The following is a 22,946-nucleotide window of genomic DNA, read 5'->3' as shown; positions in this document are numbered from 1 at the left end:
TTATCACAGGGACAACTTGACAAGTTAGCGGACCAATCATTTGCAGTGGGAAATGTTATCAGTCTATAGAAACAGCCAATCCTCATTCTTGTTAGCAGTAATCTCGTGTAGACGGTATATTGGGCGGATAAATAAAGAGGAATACCCGCTCCGTGCAACAAGAGATAATGATGCACAATATTTGGCTTATTTCCTTCTAGGTAGGAGCGTCTATCTTGTAGTAGGCCTAAACAGCATTCTGTGAGGGCCTTCTTTGTGATTAGGGTGCATGATGTAGGATTTTCATATAGGTCAGAATGCCCTATGGAATTCAAAAATTTACTAATATAAGAAAGCCAAGGTATATTCCGCGGGAGGGCTAGGCCCATACAGTCTCTGATCACGTCCTTGCTAAATGCTGTTTTATTCGAGGTCCATATCTTGTGCCACAGCAGTATTGGGCTTATCTTGATTATGTCCGTGATGTGGACCCGAGCAAGTTCGTTGTGACATATGGTGGTGGAAGTAGATTTAGGACCTGCTAACAGGAATCTCAGGAAAGCATTCTCTGTAATTTGGATTTCGCTGCTGTCCGCCATGCCCCAGATTCCTGCGCCATAAGTTGCGGTCGAGACACATTTTGCTGCATAGATATTGAGCAGGATCTGGACAGGCTTACCACCCAATTTGTTGGCAAATTTCTTTAGAGCGCCTATTTCTCTGCACAAGGCCAGGTTACGTGTGTTAATGGCCGTTTTCCGTGAACCCCTGTTATTAAAAACAATGCCCAAGTATGTAAAAGATTTAGTTAAGCTTATCTTTGTAGAATTTAAGAAGGTGTTACAATCTACTTTATTTTTCAAGCTACAGCACATTGTGAAGGTTTTACCCACGTTTATCCTTAAACCTCTCGAACCCATATATGAGGAAAAGCCGGTGAGTGCTTTTTGCAGACCTATTTGTGTTCGAGACATGATGACAGCATCGTCTGCATATAGTAATAGTGGGACTGCCACACCATTGATTTTAGGGTAATCTACTTCTAGCTTGGCCAAGTAGTCTGCAACACTATTTATATATAAATTAAAAAGGAACGGGGCAAGGATACATCCCTGACGAACTCCTTTTTTTATAGGGAATTTTTTTGTACATTTTCCATTAACGTCATAGCGTACCATTGCCCCCACCCCTCGATATAATTCCTTTATAAACGCAAGAATATTTGCATCTATTCCCATCTCCTTGAGGGTGTTCCAGAGTACGCTGTGGTTAAGACAATCGAATGCTGAGCTTAAGTCAACAAAAGTCATGTATAGATTTGTCTTCTTTACCGCAATGTATTTGTTTGTGATCAGGGCCAGGTTAAGGCATTGTTCTACTGTGCCTAGGCCTGAAACAAATCCATATTGGAATTTTGAAAGGATTCCATGTTCTGTGGCCCAGGTTTGTAATTGGTTCAGCAGAACTCTTCCTGCCACCTTCATCATTGAATCAAGCAGGGAGATTGGCCTATAACATTTTGGGTCCATTCTATCTCCTTTTTTGAAGATTGGGATTATGATAGCTTCTTGCCATGTTGTGGGAAAACCTGCTACAGTGTAAGAATTAAGTACATTTGTGAGAAGGGGGCCCATAGGGATATATTATCTTTAAATAGGTCAATTGGAATTCCGTCAGGCCCCGGAGCTTTGGAGTTTGCACTTTCCACTATGGCCTCTTCTATCTCTAGGGGGGTAAAGTGGATATGTAGTGGGAATATATCTTCCATAGATCTCTGCGGGTCTTTCTCTTGTGGGGTCCAAAGATCATCATTAAGTGGTTCAACCATCTCATCTATTTTATATAACTCTGTAAAATGGTTGATCCACACATCCTCTATAATGGCAATTTCTAAGAGGTCCGTGGTCCTCTCCTTGAAAAAAGGTGCGTTCACTTTCCTCCAAAAAGCCGGATTGTCCTTTAAAATGCTGGCTTTTAGTAATGCCTCCCAGGCGGCATTTTTGAGTTCCATTTTTCTTTTCTTAATTGATTGTTTGTAGGCCAGTCTTGCTATTCTAATTTCTGATTGAATTTTGGGTACTCTTTTTAATGTGTCTTTTAGAATATTATGCGCTTTAGAGCACTCGGAATTAAACCAGCCTACACACTTATCCCTAGCAGCGTCTTTTTGTTTCCTGATGAGGTTTTTCTTAATTGTGCTTGCTATTTCTTCAAAGGCGGATTTTACTGCACGAGGGTTTGGAAGATCTTTTAGGCAAATCATGAATTGTTCAAAATCCTCCGTGATCAGATCTTTCAAGAAGGTTTTGGTATTTACTTTGGACCATTTTATAGAATAACCATTAGTGCGTGCCAGCGAGATTGAATGGCAGTGTTAGGTTTCTGTAACATCCGATGTCCGGCTGGTGCTAGATCCGACATCGAATATCGCACTAATTGGATAATGATCACTCATGACTATGTCCTCCTTTTTAAAGCCCACAGCACTCCGGTAGTGAGTGTTTGACATTAGCACAAAATCTATTGTTGAGTGTGACCCCCTACCGTGGAAAGTGGGTTGGAAGTCAATCATTGGCTCGGTTAACTCATTAAAAAAGCCTAAATCCCACTCATGTATAAATTTATTCATTAAATTACCAAAGTGTGTATGTTCAAAGTGGGTGGCATATTCGCCATTGAGGCTTCTTATATCACAGATTCTTGTTCCACTATGAGGGCATAAATGGCAGTTAAAGTCGCCCATCACTATGGCGCAATTTTCCGCTTTGTCACTTCCCAAACCCCACTTCAAAACATTTGTTAATTCATCTACAAAGGCTACCTGGTTATCCCTTGCTATGTTATTGTATAGATTAATCAGGACAAAGCTGGGAGCCCCTTTCTTTTTTACTTTAAATGCCTGCATTGAATGTCCAATTTTTATATTTTTATCTTTATTCATATGATTATCTTGGGGTAAATAAAGACTCTCTATGGTTATATTTGCCCTATTTGAGGCAAAAAGGCAGAGACCGCCTGAGTTTCTACTCATGCTAGGCCGAATGGCCGGGGTAAAATGGGTACTGAAGCCATCTAAGTTAGTAGGCTCCAGGTCCCAGCATTCCTGAAGAGATATTAGGTCAAAATTGTTTACAAAAATCAGGAAGGATGGGTCTGTGTTTTTTTTTTGAGAGACCCGCGATGTTCCATGTTACAAGGGATAGGCGTTCCCCAAGAGTTTTGTTGTGTCTCATTTGACTTTGATCCTTTTGACTTAATCCCGCTCTTAACTCAGTTAGTCTGTGATTTATTCCTACTATGTCTCTCTGTGCTAGGGGTTTATCTCGTGTAACTTCGAGTGGAAGTTCCTTCTCTCCCTTGCTGCTGAGGTGGCTATTTAGGGGCCCCTGTGACTCGTTAGGTGGATTTTGGGGGACTGGTGGTCATCTACCATTTCTAAAGATGAAAAACGATTACTGGTTGGTATGCCCCTCCATCCTTCCGTGTATGATTGCTCTCTTCTTGGAATCCAGGACCAGGGCTCCCAATCCCTCCTCCTATTCCGCGGCTCTACTTGGGTCCAGTTCCAGTCGGGACATTGGCTCCAGTGATACAGGGGTTCTTGGTCGTAGTCATATATTGGAGGGTAAAAGAAGGATAGACGATTTGCGTCGATACCTCCCTTTTTCTCCAAGGTAGTCCACAAACAAATGTACTTAACAGTACCTCAAAATTTATGATGATGCAATCTCCCTGTGTTTTTTTCCTTGTTTCACCAATCCAGGGGACTCTGCGCACCATTGAGAATCTAGAATTACAATTCGGTGGAAGGGGTCTATTTATACTGAGCCATTGCTGTACTTTGTTTGTTAGGGACCATGTAGATTCTCTCATATTTTCGGATAGTTCTGGAACTCCTGTTAAAATCGCAGTGTAAGGGCTTGCTTCTGGGGGAAGGTTGATGGAACGCCTAAACTTCCCTCCCTTTTTGTTTGCTCCCTCCAATTGTGGAACTGGAGTTTTAGATGGTATTGGCTTTTGTTTTTCGACTTGTATAGGGCCTCCAGCTGTGTCCGAGTTAGACTGTGATGAGACTTGGACTACTTTAGGTTTTTCTTGGGGATTGGGGATAGTTTTGGATTTTTTATCTTGTGGTAGCCCTAGCTGTTTCGGTACAATGGTACCTTTATGACCCGCTAAGTTAGTGGCCCCTACTGTACTATGATTGGTCGAGGTGATTAAGTGGGTAGACAGTTTGGCAATTTGTTTTTCAATGTTCATCAATGTACGCTCCATTGGAAGCAAATGTAACTTAATGAGGTCCTCAATGCTGGCTAGCAGCTGCTTATTTGGTTCGTTTGTGTTGCTCGCGCCCTCAACCATATCTGTAACATCTAAATTAAGCGATGTTAACGAAAGGTTGACAATAGACGTAGTGTTAGAATTTGGGCCATTTTGTTTAGAGGTGGGCTTATGAGATCTTTGGTTCTTTGCAGGAGGTATGACAGATTGTTGTTTACGAACGTGTCTCATCTTAGTATTGTTTTGTTTCGGGATAGCTCCCTCCCTTATCCCCATTTCCTGGTTTTTTAATGGTTCTGATTGAGTTGGGGGTACAATCTGGGTTGGGCTCATTGTCAAAATAGGTGTTTTCTCTAGGTCATCCCTAATTTCTGAATCTATTGAAAATTGAGTTGCAGATAAGTCTACATTATTAGGGATGGTATGGATGTATACTGGAATTTCCAACTGAAGTGGGCCCATTCCTTCTGGCTGCGTTGGAGTTTTAGCTAGCGCCAATAGGCCCATTGAGGACCTACGCGCTGTAGCAAGATCTTGTGAAACTCTTCTGTCTAGAAGAATTATACCCTGATTAATTGCCTCATTAGCCTTCGTGATGAATTGATCAATAGGTCCTGTAACCTGGGCTAGTCCCTGAGCTGTTTTGCTCCTGGTTCCCCTTGGACTCATGATGAGATTATAATGTAAATGTCAATAATAAATCTAATCGAATAATAATAGAATACGTGTAGCTAAAATAATAATGCAATAAAAACACGTTTACCAGTTATAAAAATGATACATACAATAAATTAATACAGCAAACTGTAAGTCTTGGGGAATAAAATGTTAATGGGGTGGCCCAGTCCAGTCTTACCCGGTCTTGAACGGGCTTAAACAGGCCCGCCCTTGGCCCGGGCTTCGCCGGGCGTCCCGCGAGACGGGGCTGATGGTGAATTTAAGCGCCTCCTGGCGCTCCCCGGCGACGCGGATCACCGCAAGGGCCTCTGGACAATGAAGTCCGCCCCTCGCCGGTCTCCACTCGGCGGCCCCGCTCTAGATGTCAAAGAGCAGCCGGGCAGCGGGAGACAGGCGGGCGGGTCCGCGCTGGATCAGGGGATCAGCGAAGGGTTGGTGGGCAGCGTAGGTGATTTTTTCTGGCAGCAGCAGGAGCGTGAGAGGTTCACCCCCTCAATGGGGCTGACGGTGTATTTAAGCACCTCCTGGCGCTCCCCGGTGACGCGGATCACCGCAAGGGCCTCTGGACAATGAAGTCCGCCCCTTGCCGGTCTCCACTCGGCGGCCCCGCTCTAGATGTCAAAGAGCAGCCGGGCAGCGGGAGACAGGCGGGCGGGTCCGCGCTGGATCAGGGGATCAGCGAAGGGTTGGTGGGCAGCGTAGGTGATTTTTTCTGGCAGCAGCAGGAGCGTGAGAGGTTCACAGAGGTTAAGTGAGTTAATAAATGAAGAAAACAATTTACATTGCGTGTGCTACATCGCCAACTCGGCAATGCAGCACTCGCAATGTAAATATTTTTTTTCATTTATTAACTTATTTAACTCCGTTCCGCCATATGTCGGAGTCCACTACCCACCCCAACCTGCCCCTCCCCCACCCTGCCTCACCGCCCGCAGCACTCCCTTTGCGAGCCACCACTAAGGGCCATGTACCCCTTCTGCACTTGAATCTAAGTGGTAACTGAGGACAAGCAGTCAAAGACTCCCTGAGGGTGAGGAGGGGGAATGTAGATACAGGTAGGTGAACACAAGTCATAAATCAAAGTGCATGTAGTACGAACAATAACTGAATGTCCAGTCCAATAATAAATTTTATAAGATTTTTTTTATTTATTTCTAACTCAACATATTCTAATGAATAAAGACTTTCATGAGCAATAACACAATCCCCCTGAGGTTGGGGCTCTAGTAGTTGTCAGGCAAATTGCTGTCCCACCCTCTTTCTCATAACGTGGTCCTGGCTATTCCCCATTCACTGTTGGCTGCATCCAGGGAATGCTTCCTAGGAGGCTGTACTCAAGAGTCACCCTTTGACTCCTTAGTAATTAGTCAAACGTGTCTATGGTGCTACAACATCATTAGCAGTGAGTTCCCCGGGTCCGTATAGGCCCAGTTCCAGTCTTTCCCACTCTGCGGGTATGGAAGATTTCAGCGATGCAGCGAATACCCTCCAGAGTCCTGATCCTGTTTGGCAAAGTCAGGCTGCTCGATGTTCACATTGCAGCACCTGGCAGGCGCATGCTCTCTCTTCTAAGCAAAACTGTTGGTTCGTTCCAGTGATCAGAGCTGCTTCTGCTTGGCAAACAAGAGATAAGTCCCTTTCCCTTAATGGGGGGGTTTCGATCCTCCGACTCTCAACTGAAACCCAGCGAGGGTGCGACGTCTCCAGCAGCGACCTTGCGGTCATCAGGTAATGGGTTAGGAGCAGGTCTCAGGGTGCAAACTTTATCCGCTAGTCACACCTGCAATTTTGCACACCGGCAAAGCTCTAACTCTTGGCCACAGTGATACCGGCAGCCCCACCTGGCATATGGGGTCACTGGACCATTCCAATTGTAGCAGTGTTTCCCTCATAGACCATGATACCTTTACCAAATAACAATATTCACATTTTTAACAAGTACATTTCAGAAAGTACACCCTGAACAAATCAGTTTATCAGAAAATATTTCTTTTAATTGTATCAAAAGTTTATCATTATATTTGTATAAATTTTTTTATCTTTTCATCAAGCATTTAAATAAAGGACTCAATCCTACAATACATATAGTCATTAGTGCATATATTTCTTTTCAACCAAGATTATAAAATATATAAATATGAAAACATTACTCACTACATCCCCCTGGATCACCTCACACACAACCACTAATACCAGCAATCGTACCACTACTTTCCTTCTCAAACCATCAAGGCAAACTATATCCAAACACGGTACTCAAGAAGTCTCAATGGCAATATTTGAGACTCCGCACTAGGTTGCTCTACGCGCGTTTCGGTGGATTATATGGTGTTCAACAACCACCTTCTTCAGGACCTTGTCAGATATACCACATGTAGATTCCAAGGGACCTAAAAATACATATAATGAGATATCAACGTGGTGGATTGACCATTTGATCCTGAGATTTGTGTAGGGGGAAACCTGTATGTAAAGAATGTTTGGCCTGCTTAAAGGAGGTGTGTGTTGTACTGTACAAAAAGAGACCAGCCTCACTCAACAGAAACCCCCTTACTAGTTAACAGAGGATCTTGAAGATGCACCTTTCGCTCTCGACTGACCTCTTCACAGACAGACCAATAGCCCACCACAAATAGAAGCTGCACCTTAGCCAAGCCACTTCAAATAACATTTTTACACAAGAACAGACCTGTTCACTGAGAAGCCAGCCCACTGCCATATACAATACCGTTTAGTTAGCAAAGCCACCAGACACATCATCTATTATTTAACCATACTTCTTCTACATGAAGCTTTAACTCTTAACGTAGCTCATGAAGGGGACAACTGTTCAGTACCACACGCATCACTTATTAGTTCCCCAAATCTCCACTACTTATAGTCTGTACTGACAGATCTGTTTTCAAAGAGGTCAGTTCTCCTTTAAACAAATCAATTAATAAGTGGGCAACCCTTTAGCGTCATCCGTGGTTTATATTCTTCACAGACTGAATACCATCTTATCAGTAGAACCTATTATGCTAAAACTAGATAGGACTTTCTTTTTAGAACATTTTCACATCCTTAACATACAGACAAGACATTTGCATTACTCCATTTTGGTTTCCTATTCTATATTTACCATTAGCACTCATTCTTTTCAAGTACATACTAGGTATTGTTAAGCTTTAACCTGCAACATAACAAACATACCTACATACGAAATAGAAATTGGCTCGTGGTATATCCATGATGATTTGCAGAAAAAATAAAACCCTTATTTTCAATTAAGTCTAGTCATCAATAACAATTGTAACCAATAGAATTACAATCTACAAAATATATAAACATATGACCTCATAATTGTGTATTTAAAGTGCTACACAATGTTCCTAAAATGCAACCACTATGGTTTCCTCTTTCATTATTCAAGTGCATAATTCATTTCAGTCCACATTCAAAATGTTGTACACTGTACAAAAGTAATATACACATTAGCAACAGTGTAAAGAATATATACTCAGTACAAATACCTGAAAAATATTTTTTTGTTTCAATGTAGTTCAATGAAGAGATTTATACCTCACTCAAATCATGGAAGCTAGAAGCAAAAGAAGGTTCACCTCCTGTACCTCCTCATTGGCCAAAGATAAACTCAAGAGGGAAAGATTGTGCGTAGGGTAGATGTGCCTGTAATCTTGCACCTGCCACTCAATCACAAAGCAGCAATGTTTACTGTTAACAGTTATTTTGGGGTGAATCTCACATACTCTATCGTTAAATATTGCACTGGAATCACAGTCACCATAATTTCAACCTGCAAGCTTCATCACAAGACACTTATGTGTCAGGAATTGAGAGCCATTGCAGCGCTCAGCGCGGCCCCCATGTAACTCTGCAATGGATCTGCAGATCAGCCGAACACCGTTAGAAACAACAGTAAGGGAAAAGAAGAGATAGTTTTTTTCTACTCCTATTCACTCCATTCCACTTTAAAGGTTCACTCTACATTTCACCCTCCCCTATAAACTATTCTAGTCCAGTTTCCATGGCAACCAATTTGAAAAATCTTAGAAGCATGCTCCAGTTCAAAAGTTAATGAAGCTTTGACTGCTCTGCAAGTCTTTGAAAAATCTCATTGTACCTTGCCCTCTACTGTTAAAAATATGAACCTATTGGAACCACCATAACAGTACTAATATATTTTCTCCTAATAAGAATACACTAATCAGGGAGCATTTATTGAATACCTAACTTAGTACTCAGCATTCCTACATCAGCCATCCACAACCTTAGCAGTTTTTAGGTCGAGCCTGTCCCATTCCGCAGGAATGGATAGGATCGAATTCATGTCGGCAAAATCCTCTTCAAACTAAGGGGTTTCAGCCCGGCGTTTTCTTGCAGTTCACGTGAACATGCACGAGCATTCACGGCCAGGGCTTCTCCTCCCCTAGCAGCACTCCTCCCACACCAGCAACTCCCCCCTCCCACACCAGCACCTCCCCTCTCTCTCCCCGCAAACACAGCCTTGCCGTAGAAGCACTCCTCCCACACCAGCACCTCCCCCCTCCCACACCAGCACCTCCCCTCTCTCTCCCCGCAAACACAGCCTTCCTTTCATTTCTCCTCCCCCTCCCCAGCCCGTAGCAGCACTCCTCCTGGACATTGAGATCAGAGTATACACCAGGCATTCCGCAGATGGACCTACATCTCACGCCACTGCTGGTCTTACACCCTGCATATTGTCCCACATTTCACCCGACATATCAGCCTCTCTCATACTACCTCACCCCGCTGCTGCCCCAGTGACTGTGGGATCTTACACCAGCACATCAAGCCAGTCTCACCTCACAGATCCAATACCCCACCTCACCGCACAGCACAGCACACCCGTCAAACCTGCAGCTCACCCGTCAAACCTGTAGCTCACCCGTCAAACCTATAGCTCACCCGTCAAACCTACAGCTCACTCGTCAAACCTACAGCTCACCCGTCAAACCTGCAGCTCACCCGTCAAACCTGCAGCTCACCCGTCAAACTTACAGCTCACCCGTCAAACCTACAGCTCACTCGTCAAACCTACAGCTCACCCGTCAAACCTGCAGCTCACCCATCAAACCTGCAGCTCACCCGTCAAACTTACAGCTCACCCGTCAAACCTACAGCTCACCCGTCAAACCTACAGCTCACCCGTCAAACCTACAGCTCACACGTCAAACCTGTAGCTCACCTTACACTTCGAAACCCAGAGACCAATCTGTGCTCTCTCACCTATGAGCTGCCGAACTTGCCGATCACATCTAACCCACAGCTCACTCACCCGTAGCCCACCCCACACATCATCTCGAAACACAACTCACCCACCCGACCTAGACACAGCTCATTCCGCACCACGTCTCTCACACTTAACCCACAGGCCTCATACACTACGCAAGTCACCTTAAAAGCCACATATAATCCCTCTCTCCGCGTAGGGGCATAGCTATTATCCGTGCAGAAGGTGCAGTGGCACCATGGCCTTAGGACGGGGAAAGGCCGATGCATGGCCGCACACCTCAAGTCACACACTGCGCTCTCCGCATTTCCCGCCAGAGCCCGGCGTCACGCACGCGGTGCCTGGATGCTCTGTCACTTCCCGCAGTAACATTAAAGCACAGATGCTGGTAAGCATCAGTAGGGGAGACCCCGGCCTGCGAGGACCCAGGAGCAAAGGCGCGTTAATATCAGGCGCCGTTTGTTTATCTTGAGCAGACAACTGGCGGCGTTTCATTTCTGGAGGTCCCTTTCTAATAAAGATAAGCAGCAGATGGGGCATACATCAGCCCCGTCACTGGGATGCGCAGTTTACAGCCTCTACCGGGCACTATAATTACCGCCGCTCCTTTCCCACCAGGAGCAGACGTGCACATTATGTATGCCAGGGTTTAAACTGAGTCCCCTGTGTCCTTCCATGCCCTTCAGTGCTCTGTGGGGGTGGGGTGGCCATACAAACGGCCCTAATATGTTCAGCCCATTGCCAGTGTTGTCCAATTGTTGTTGCAAATGCTGGCATCTCTTCATATTGTTTCATTTGCCATTCATTCTTAATTCAGTTCACAAACTACCGCTCCAATGATGGGGCTTATTTATAAGTCGCTTGCGCCGCCGGTATGTCACACGGGGCTTGTGAATAAGCCCCATAGTACGGAGAGCGAGCCGAAGAGAGGTTATGGCCTTCCAGCCAGAGATGCCGACTTTGGATCGGCGGAACCAGGTTCGAGCCTGTCCTTGGTCAGCTTTCAGTCAGTGATTCTGGACATATCGCTTAATATCCCCGTGCCTACTTAGAAATGAATGTGTCCTTGTGTAAGGTAACTTAGTGCGTATGTAAAGCGCTCCAATACGTTCGCCCTATATAAATCTGCAGAAAAAAATCAATAAAAAAAAAATTGTGACATCTGCTATTTACTGTGCCTAGAAACAGTAGACGTGTTTTATGAGGTATTCAATGAAAAGAAAAAAAAAGGTTCGCGATAGCCACGATGCTTTCCTGAAGTCTATCTCTTGCTGCGTTTTCAATGTTGACAGATTACACCTATTGCCAAAAAAAGCCACGGCTGGGGTGAAGCACATGAAAAACAAGCATTGGCATAGCCAATAGGTCTCGCTTGTGGGACCTTATAAGTATTTAGTTACAAGGATATTGTGCTGCAAAACAAAATACTTATAAGGTCCCACAAGCGAGACCTATTGGCTATGGCTACCACGTGTTCAAACATGAACGCGCATCAGCCTCCCTCCATTTGCCGCACAGCACATCAAAGGGCTTCGCCCAGCGTGCGCTCTGCGGCTTCTCGGCTTCTCCTCCCCTAACTTCCTTGCATTTCTCCTCCCCCTCCCCAGCCAGCTTCCCCCAGGCCGTGTTCCCTCATCCCTTGCACCCCCTCCTCCTTCAGCTTATCACATTCTTCAAACTAAAAATGCGTCCCCGCTTTTAGCATGCAGGGGCCTAAAGTGATTGCATTAACCAAACTAGTTTTCCTACCCAATTTTTTTTCCCGACAGATAAAGGTAAGTTGCATTTATATTTTCCATTTAAGGTATGTGCGTTGTATTGTGTATGTCTGTACGTAAACATCTACCAAAATCCCCCAGGATCAGAGTTCACTTACTTTTATTTATGCACTTTGACTGCTGCCCAGATCAGTGATGAGTGCTTGGCAAAGAATAAATAGTAATAATAAAATACATTTTCATGCAGATTTTAATAATGCTAATCAGTAAGTGGCCACATCAAAGGCTCTGTGCCACTTTCACCCACACAGCAACACTTACAGACACACAACGCCACTCACACACACGCAAGCCCGCTATCATCCACGCAACACCACACTCACCCACGCAACGCCAGTCACCCAAACAACACAACTCACACACGCAACGCAACTCATCCACGCAACCCCACTCATCCACGCAACCCCACTCATCGACGCAACGCCACTCACACACGCAACGCCACTCACACATGCAACGCCACTCACACATGCAACGCCACTCACACATGCAACGCCACTCACACATGCAACGCCACCCACACATGCAACGCCACTCACACATGCAACGCCACTCACACATGCAACGCCACTCACACACGCAACACCACTCACACACGCAACGCCACTCACACATGCAACGCCACTCACACATGCAACGCCACTCACACACGCAACGCCACTCACACACGCAACGCCACTCACACACGCAACGCCACTCACACACGCAACGCCACTCACACACGCAACGCCACTCACACACGCAACGCCACTCACACACACAACGCCACTCACACACGCAACGCCACTCACACATGCAACGCCACTCACATATGCAACGCCACTCACACACGCAACGCCACTCACACACGCAACGCCACTCACACACGCAACGCAACTCATCCACGCAACCCCACTCATCCACGCAACCCCACTCATCGACGCAACGCCACTCACACACGCAACGCCACTCACACACGCAACGCCACTCACACACGCAACGCCACTCACACACGCAACACCACTCACACACGCAACGCCACTCACACACGCAACGCCACTCACACACGCAACACCACTCACACACGCAACGCCACTCACACACGCAATGCCACTCACACACGCAACGCAACTCATCCACGCAACGCCACTCATCCACGCAACGCCACTCACACACGCAACGCCACTCACACACGCAACGCCACTCACACACGCAACGCCACTCACACACGCAACGCCACTCACACACGCAACGCCACTCACACACGCAACACCACTCACACACGCAACGCCACTCACACACGCAACGCCACTCACACATGCAACACCACTCACACATGCAACGCCACTCACACGCAACGCCACTCACACACGCAACGCCACTCACACACGCAACGCCACTCACACACGCAACGCAACTCATCATATTGTGCTGCAAAACTAAATACTTAGAAGGTCCCACAAGCGAGACCTATTGGCAATGCCAATGCTTGTTTTATTCACTATCCATGCTGTTTTGGAACATTCGCATTCTGCTATCGAATCCTCCTGTATTCAGCACCTCATATTAGCATCATGTTTAGAGAGTGGACTATGGGCCGCAGCTTTGTCTTTTGAGCCAGAGACCATGTCAAAACTTGTGGCATCGACAGGATTCATGGATTTCCTCCCGTGGACATCATATGTATTGGCCACAGAGGTATGAAATGGCATGAACTGTTGCCTATGATTGAGAGCATTTTGGATTCTGAGCACCCACTTCTCATGTTTGTGCACTTTGTTGACAACGATCTGGGCACAATCACAGGGGTTGGTCATGAAATCCAAATGAAGGAGACATGGGCAACATTGATGACTAGCTTTCCTCACACTGCCTTTGTATATTCCAACATACGTCAAAGGCAATAGTGGCAGTGGCCATCTCAGTTTTGTCCATAGATTAAGAAATCCAGGAGACATGTCAGTAAAACAATTTAAGCAATTCTGTGTGACCAAAGGATGGACTCTGAGTAGCACAATATTATCTACTTTTGCATGCCAGGATTGTACCAAAAGGATGGAGTTCATTTCACAGCAGAAGTGAACTGGATCTTCTTTAACAACATAAAGTAAAGTATCCAGTTCTATCGATAAGTGTGCACAACATAGTATTAATACAAAGGCTCTTATCAGAACCACCCTATGAACAAATTCTATTTTTTCCTTCTATTTTCTTAATTTATTTCACAGATCTGCGGATTTACTGTGATGCCCTAACCGGTACTATAGCATGATTCCAGTTAAATAAAGCATTGCAGTGGACCTGCTGATCTGATCAACCTTTATTAAAAATGTACATCCCATGTGTGTATAGGTGTGTGAATGTGTTTGTCTTGGTGCAGTTGCATATGTATATATATGAAGGAGAATGTGTATGTGAGTGTAGTAGTCAATTTGTGTGTATATGAGGTGTTTGTAAAAGTGTGACTAGGGTGTGTGTGTTAGTCTGGGTAAGAAAGCCAGTTGCTGTCTGTGTGAGTGTGCTTGGTTTGCTCTGGTTGTGTGTGCTTATGGTGTTGTGTGAGTGTGTGAGGTTCTGTGAGTGTATGTGGTGTGTGTGAGAGAGTGGAGTGTGTCTGTGAGGTAGTGTGTTTGTGGAAGTTTGCATGAGTGTGGGGTTGTGTGGGTATGTGTATCTGTTTGGGGAACTGGATAGGTGTGTGTGTAGGTTTGTGTCTGGGTGGTTGCGTGTGTGTCAGGTTGTTTGTGGGGGAGTTATGTATGTGTGACTGTGTAGGTGTGTAAGTGCTTTGTGTGTCTGTGTGAGATTGTGTGTGAGGGGTTGTGTGAGTGTGTGTGTGTGTGTGTGTGTGACAGTATGTCTGTCATGTGTGTGTATCTGTGAGTGTGTGTATGAGTGTGGGGTTCTGTGGGTGTGTGCATATGAGTGTGTTTGGGGGTTGTGTCAGTGTGTGTATGAGTGTATGGATGAGGTTGTGTGTGGGGTTCTGTGGGTGTGTGCATGTGTATCTGTTTGGGGACTGGATAGGTGTGTGTCTGGGCAATTGTGTGTGTCAGGTTGTGTGTGTGTGGGGTTATGTTTGTGTGACTGTGTGGGATTGCATGACTGTTTATGAGTAAGGGCTGAGTGTGTGTCTGTTTGTGTGGGGGTTGTGTGAGTGTATATGAGGTTGGGTCTGTTATGTGTGTGTACCTGTGGGTGGGTGTATGGATGTTAGCTCTGTGAGTGTGTTTGGGGGTTGTGTATGTGTGTATATGAGTGTGTGTACGGGGTTGTGTGTGTGCATAAGTCTGGGGATGTGTTTGTGGGTATGTGTCTGTGTGGAATTGTAGGACTGTGTGTGAACAAGGGATTGTGTGTGTCTGTGTAGGGGGGGTTGTGTAAGTGTGTGTGAGTGTGTGGTGTTTGAGTGTGAGTGTGTGTGTGGCTCTGTGTGTGAATATGTCTGTGAGAGTGTGTGAGTGTGGGGTTGTGTGGGTGTGCTTGTGTATCTGTTTATGGCATTGTGTAGGTATGTGTGTGTCTGAGGTTATGTCTGTGTAATAGTGTGTGTCAGTGTGTGGAGCTGTGGTGGTGAGTGTTAGAATGTGTTTTAGAATATGTTTGTGGCTGTTGTGTGTGGAATTGTGTGTGTACTTCTGGAGTTGTGGGTGTGTCTGCATATGTGTGACTGTGTCTATGTGGAATTGCATGAGCGTGTGCTTGAGTGCATGCATGTGTGTGGGGTTGTGTGGGTGGGTGTGAATGTGTTGGGTTATTGTGAGTGTTAGATTGTGGTTATGTGAGTATGCTTATGAGGTTCTGTGTGTGTCTGTGAGTGTGAGATTGTGTGTGTGTGTTTGTGTGTCAGAGGGAGGTTTGTGTACTTGTGTGTGGGGGTTGTGTATGGTTTGTGTGAGTGTTTGTGATGTGCATGAGTGTGTCTGAGAGATTGTGTGTATGTGATATCATTAGTTTATACGAAAATAAAGAATAACTCCCCAGACCTTTCAGGTCCACGGAGAACAGCATGGGAGGGTGACCTGAGCCATTTTGATAATGAGAATTGGGCGGAAGCAATCCACGGGCCAAGGGAGGAACAATATGAATCAGGTTCCAATTGATCCAACTGAAGATTTTGCACTGGACCTATTATGCCAGGACGGTACTACACAGATTGGGCTGTGCTGATACTGGGCTGTGCCATAGGGTGTGTGGACAAGAAGGAACCTCCCCCCATCTGTTATGGGAATGTCAGATAATACAAGCATACTGCCACATGATTGGGAGAGTTATGGCCACAGTGGTGGGACTAGCGGCCCCGGTTGAGCCCAGGTGGTCCTTGTTACAAAGCTCATGGGAAGAGGCCTGGCCCAGATACACAAAAATATGGTTACGGCTAGCTGCAGTGGTGGCAAAGCGAACTATCTCAAAAAGCTGGGGCGATGGCTCCCACGAGTATAGCAGAATGGAAATCTGATCTGGATTGGTGTAGACAAGCGGAACACACAATATTTTGAGTAGGGGCTGTCCACGGAAATGGGAAAAGACCTGGGGAAGCTGGCAGGCCTACAGTGGACTTTAGAGAGGAAGAGATGAGATGAGAATGTTACTTCATAGAATCTACGATGTAATGAATCCAAATGTAATGTTTGATCCAACCAGATAACATGACCTACGCATCCATTGGCAGGCCTATCGGAGAGTTTAGGGAGGAAGAGTGTATTTGAGATGAGAATTTGAATTCAATGAATCTATGCTGTAATTAATTCAAATGTCATGTGTCCAACAAGATAACATGGCTTGTGCATCCGTACGTAACTTCTTGTTGAAATTTACTGTATACAGAACATGTGGTAATGAAAAGAGTTAAAAAAAAACGCACCATAGGAATTATAGTTAAATTAAACTACATTATTTAAAATGGTTAAGGCATAAATGCATATACTTTAATGTTAACAATAATCTAATAGTATGAATGTTTAATTTAATTATGAGTAAGTCTTAGTAAACGATTTTGGATTCATAAAATAATTTAACAATAATGTTTATTAAAAAAATTATTACATTCATTATAGTTAATTCTATGCATCTCTTTTGATATTATAAATGCACATTTAAATTATTTTTCGTAGGTGAGAATTTAATTTCTAATTTAAACATCACAAAATTGATTTTCATTCACTTGAATATATTGTCATTAATTAAACCTGAAGAATTTTTGTACATTTTGGCCTACATTTGAGTAAAGATATACAATTAATTTACATACATTTTTAACAAAAAATATTGTTAATACTTATTGGTGTGTGAAATAAATAATATTTAATTTTTCAATATACTTTATGATGTAGAAATGTCCAACCCAGCTGTAAAGTCTCCCTTTAGAATGTTATTTGAAAATGTAACACAAAAATAAATATTGAAAGTAATTATTAGACGGTATTTAGAGAATTAATGAACATTAATGTATTTTAAAAAAAATCAAATGTATTATCCCATTTAAAAAAAAAAAAAATAGGGTATTAAATACTTCATAATTAAATGATAAATGTGTGCTCTTTTTATGCTGAGTTTAAGATTATTAATTAATATTTACTTATATTTTTTAACTATTTTAAATAAGTGTGTTTAATTTCACATTATTTCCTATGGGGTTTTACTTTAAGGCCAAACCTCAATTCTTTTCTAGGGGAGGGTATTGCAGTTCTTTCACAGAGTTGCAGCCCTATCATGATTCGTTTGGATTAACTTGATAGGCCTTGAGTGCACTGTATTAACTGCAATACCAGTGATTGGCCCTGTGTAGTGCTGGACTTTCTATTGTTTTTTTGTTTAAGTAGTACCTTACACTTGGAGTTTGTGAATACCAAAAAGTAGCGATCTTACTCAAAAGTTTAAACTTACTCAAAAGTGCAAGTTACCTTTGTAAATCTGGCCATTGTTGCCAATGTATGGTGTCAAAGCTTTCTCAGCATCTAAGGAAAGTAACCCTATGGCAGATTTCAGTCTGTTAGCTTGACTAAATATGTTGCAAAACATGCTTGCAGCATTACCAGCAAGTCTGCAGTGAATACAATCAGACTGGTAAGATTTAACCAGAAAAGGAACAATGAATCTGAAATGAATAGCTAATATATTCAGCAAATATTTCAAAATCATAATTTATAAGCGAAATATGCCTGAAAGTTTTACAAAACCTTGAGTACTTATCCTTTTCGTGAATATTGGTTATTAACACAGCCACTAACTATAAGATTAGTGATAAATTTGTTAAAAAGTTCCAAGAATGTATGGCAAAAGAGAGGATAATGAGAAAATACGTTCCATAGAAAACCCATCTGGATCTGTGGGTTAGCTTTCCTAAGAAATTTAATGGTAGCCAATATTTCATGCAACGTAATATGTGCTCCAAATTTTTCAAGTTGATTATCTGAAGAGGAAACTTTGATAATGCCATCAAAAAATGTCATATAATGAGCATCAAACGGGTGGGTATCTTCAGTATACATGGATTTGTAAAAACCTTGACAGGAGTTAGAAATATCAGTATTAACAACTGCGACAGAATATATCAGATCCATTCACAATAGAACTAATGGCTTACGTATTGTTTTAACTTCTGATTAATTAGCAAGCATGTTTCCTGCGTTGATTGGCCACTATGACATTTAATTAAACTGTTAGCAGAACATTACAAGCACTAATAGTATAATTTATTTTTTCTGACTTAGCTTTAATTAAATAATGGAAAAAGGGGAGAAATCGGAGTAGAAATAACTATGTTCAAGTGTTTTACATTTTTTGTTTTTTAAGTTTTATTTTTGATATTTTCCAATTACAACCATACACATGACAAACATATAATAAAAAAAACAAATATAGAATTACAATGAAAGAATACATAATACAATCATAGCAAAAACCTCGCCTGTCGCTGGTATACAGATAATCATGCTAGCAACAAATCTCTAAAAAAGAAGACAGCACAGACCCATGTCAAATTCACATAATAACATCCAACACACAAATAATATATAACCTAAAGTCCATAAGACAGAAAAGAAATAAAACTAAGACTTATATCATAAACGATTACGGAATTCAGTTTTCACGAGTTCTTTCAGCAACATGTCAATATAATCATATAATCAGCGCCACGTTTCTAGGGATGTAAGCCGCTCCTCCAGGTGTTACCCACAGTCTAGGCCTTTATGTAGATGTGTGTAACAAATAAATCCTTAGTGGCTCCCAAATATCTCTTGGTCTTGAACCAGTCGGCAACTCTTCGGCATATGTAATTAAATTGTCTCGACAATATACCAGGTCTGTCAGCCACGCTTTAATCACCGGTCTATTCTTGTTGCCCCATGTTATCGCTACCCTGCGTGCCGCTAGTAATAGCGCCAATCGTTCAAACACCCCAGTTACCCCCTTAATGTGTGGCACACAGCAGAGCAGACACACAAGCGGTGTGCATTGAATATCCACAGCCACCATCTCTCTCAAGCATCTGACCACTTCAGACCAGAATTCACCCACCTTCTGACATCCCCACGACAAATGCACAAAGTCGGCCCCATCCTGTCCACATCGTTCACAGCAAGCAGACGCTCGCAAACCATACTTTTGAAGCCGTACCGGAGTATAATATACTTGATGTATGTATTTAAAATGTATGATTCGAAGATATCCATTCATACTAAGTTTCCCAGTCAGTACACAAAAATACACCCTGTCAGCCTCTGCAATAGGTTCCACTAAACATTCATTCCATCGGTCTCGACTTTTATCCGAATCCTCCACAGTTTCCTCCTTAATCTGCTTGTATAGTCTCGAGATCAGTTTTTTATTAGTAGGAGTGGTGAGAGCGAATTGTAGTGCCAATAGTGTAGGAGGTTCCAGTGGAAAGTCAGTGTAGTGAATGAGGGCAGCATGCTGTAATCTATGTATAGCGAATCGAAAAAGAAGCGATTGATTACTGACATATTGGAGAGTTTCATGTGTAAGAAATACTCCAGTTGGATCAACATCCTGCATGCGTGTAATACCAGCTTCCCTTAGTTTCAGCATTGAAGGGCTCTCAGATGTGACCGACATAGCTGCATGGTATTCCAGATGCAGTGCTGGTGCATACAATGGCAATTTACACGCTAGCCGTCCTATCTTCTGCCAGGCGGAGACCGTGGCCTCTACTGTGTTAATCTCAGACCTTGGGACGTCTCGGGAGTGGTGAGTAATTATATTGTGCAGCGGGATCGGAGCCGCCTCTCCTTCCTCTACCGCAACATTTGGTGTGAATGCGTGCGGTCTATACCAATAGAACACATATTGAGCTTGCGCACTTAGGTAGTATGCATAAAAATCAGGGGCAGCGAATCTGTCTCTTTCATACCCTTTCGTCAGAATTGCCCACTGCACTCGCGCTGTCTTGCCTCCCCCTGCCAAACAAATTAGTTGGCTGCGGAAATTCCTAAAAAATTCCATCGAGAGCACAATTGGAATATTCGCAAAGAGGTACAAAAACCTAGGCAGGACAACCATTTTAATCAGAGCAATGCGATCCACTAGTGATAATGGCAATGTAATCCAGGTGTCCACCATGCTTTCTAATTTCGAGCTTGCTCTTCCATATTTCTCTCTGAGTACTACGGCTGGGTCACGATGTAACCAAACACCCAGATATTTAACAGGGTCTGTGGACCATACCAAGGGGAATTCCAAGTGAGGCTGTGTAGTTATAGACGTGAGAGGGATTATATACGATTTGTCCCAAATGATTTGTAGACCAGACAGATAACTGAAGCTTACATATTCACGGAGTAGTTGTGTCAAGTACCGTGTCGGCTCCCAAACAAAAAGAACCATATCATCCGCATATAATGATATTGCCACTGGCCTATAGTTAAAGTTAAGTGCAGTCTGCCTATGCCGCTGATGCATCGCACACGCTAGGGGTTCCAACACTATCGCAAACAGTAGCGGCGACAGAGGACAACCCTGCCGGGTGCCTCTTGTGATGCAGAACGCCTCAGAAGTCAGTCCCCCCACTCGCACCCGTGCCGTCGGTGCCGTGTACAGGACTACAATCCATTGTATAAACAAGGGGGGGAAGTCCATGCGTTTCAATACCTTATACATATAGTTCCACTCCACGGAGTCGAACGCTTTGGCCGCATCCAGTAAAACCGCTGCCGCTTCCAAACTCGGTTCCAGTACATGAAACATGGAAACAATTGTACGGAGGTTATGTGAGGTAGATCTGTCTGGAATAAAACCTGCCTGATCCGGTAATATCAGTCCCTGTAATAGCGGTTGCAACCTAGTGGCCAAGATTTTTGCCAGAATTTTGGCATCAACGTTAATGAGTGACAGTGGACGATAAGAGTCGCACCTGTCTGGGGGTTTATCCTTTTTGAGCAAAGCAATGACCAGTGCTTCTCTCAAAGAGGGCGGTAACGTTCCTGTGTCATGTGCTTCTGCATACATTTCTAAAAGCTGCGGTGCAAGTAAATCAATATTTTTTTTGTAGAATTCTACTGTGAGCCCATCTGGGCCAGGTGCTTTACCATTAGCCATCGATGCCACCGCTATCCTAATGTCCTGCTCATCAATAGGCAGACACAAATACTGTCTCTGCACATCAGAGAGCCAGGCACATGCTATAGCTTCCAGATACGTCTCGAAGTCCTGCTCGGAGGCCGTGCCGCGCGACTGATAAAGTTTCGAATAAAACTCACGAAATTGTTCCACTATGTCCACCATTGTATGATGTTCACCCCCCCGGTCATCAACTATTCTGGTCACCGGCGGGTAGTCCATACGCTCCTTGATTTTGAGCGCTAGTGTACGCCCCGGCCTGCCCGCCTCACCATATCTCCTCGCGGTGTGCCTACGTGACATATATTTTATCTCTGTTTCCGCCAGGTCATCGTACTGCAGGATCAGCTCTTGGATCCGACACACCCGGATCAGGTTTAGTCGAGTAATCCCTTTCCACGTCACGCAACTTTTTTCCCATAGTCTCGAGTTGGGTCCTTATGTCTTTAAAAATGCCTGCTGTCGTTCCAATACACACCCCTCGAATGGTAATCTTAAATGCTTCCCACAGCATAGCGGCTTCGTCAACAGTTCCCTTGTTTATCGCAAAGTATTGCACTATCGCTTCCCTAATCGCAGCCTCAAATATGGGGTTGAGTAATGCCTCTGATCGCAACCGCCAAGTAAACGGGCATTTCATCCCCCCCGGGAGTTCAACATCTAATCTTACCGGATAATGGTCTGATAATGTTCGAGGCAAGGGTACCACATCCTCCACCCATTCCATCACCTCATTGCCAACTAACCAATAATCCAGACGGACCAGCTACCATACAACAGTGTCGCATGCGTACCTTCCTTAGCCTGCGGGTGTCGTACTCTCCAAACGTCACTTAATCCAAACTCTTCCATAGCTCGCAGAATGTTTGGCCACCTTGGGGTCCGATGTGACATGGGATTGGACTTATCAAGCATTGCGTTTAAATACATGTTCAAATCACCCCCCCATATAATGGGAGCTTCCGGCCAGTCTCGCAGCACTCCACACATGCGATCCACACAAGACGGATCATCTAAGATCGGCCCATATACATCAATTATAATTATCAGCGTACCATGTAACTTTCCACACACCATTGCACACCTCCCGTCCTCATCTGTGTGCGTGTGTAATGGTTGGAACTCCACCCCCTTCTTAAATAAAATCATCACCCCTCTCGCATAGGAAGAGTAAGAAGCAGCTAATGCAAAACCAGCCCATCTGCTCGCCACAGCTCGCTCGGTGTGTTTAGTCAGGTGCTTTTCTTGTAGTAAGACAATATGTACCGTGTGTCTATTCAGGTATGCCACCACCTGTCTCACTTTCTTAGGAGAGTTAAGGCCACGAACGTTCCAGGTTAATAACCTACATTTACCCATCACACAAGAGTGTAAACCACAAAAGCAAGTGTAGCAGGCCTATCCCTAGAAGGGGCAGC

Source organism: Lissotriton helveticus, chromosome 6, assembly GCF_964261635.1.
Source record: "Lissotriton helveticus chromosome 6, aLisHel1.1, whole genome shotgun sequence".
Taxonomy (NCBI): domain Eukaryota; kingdom Metazoa; phylum Chordata; class Amphibia; order Caudata; family Salamandridae; genus Lissotriton; species Lissotriton helveticus.
The sequence above is the reverse complement of the archived record's forward strand: the minus strand, read 5'-3'. Positions refer to the sequence as shown.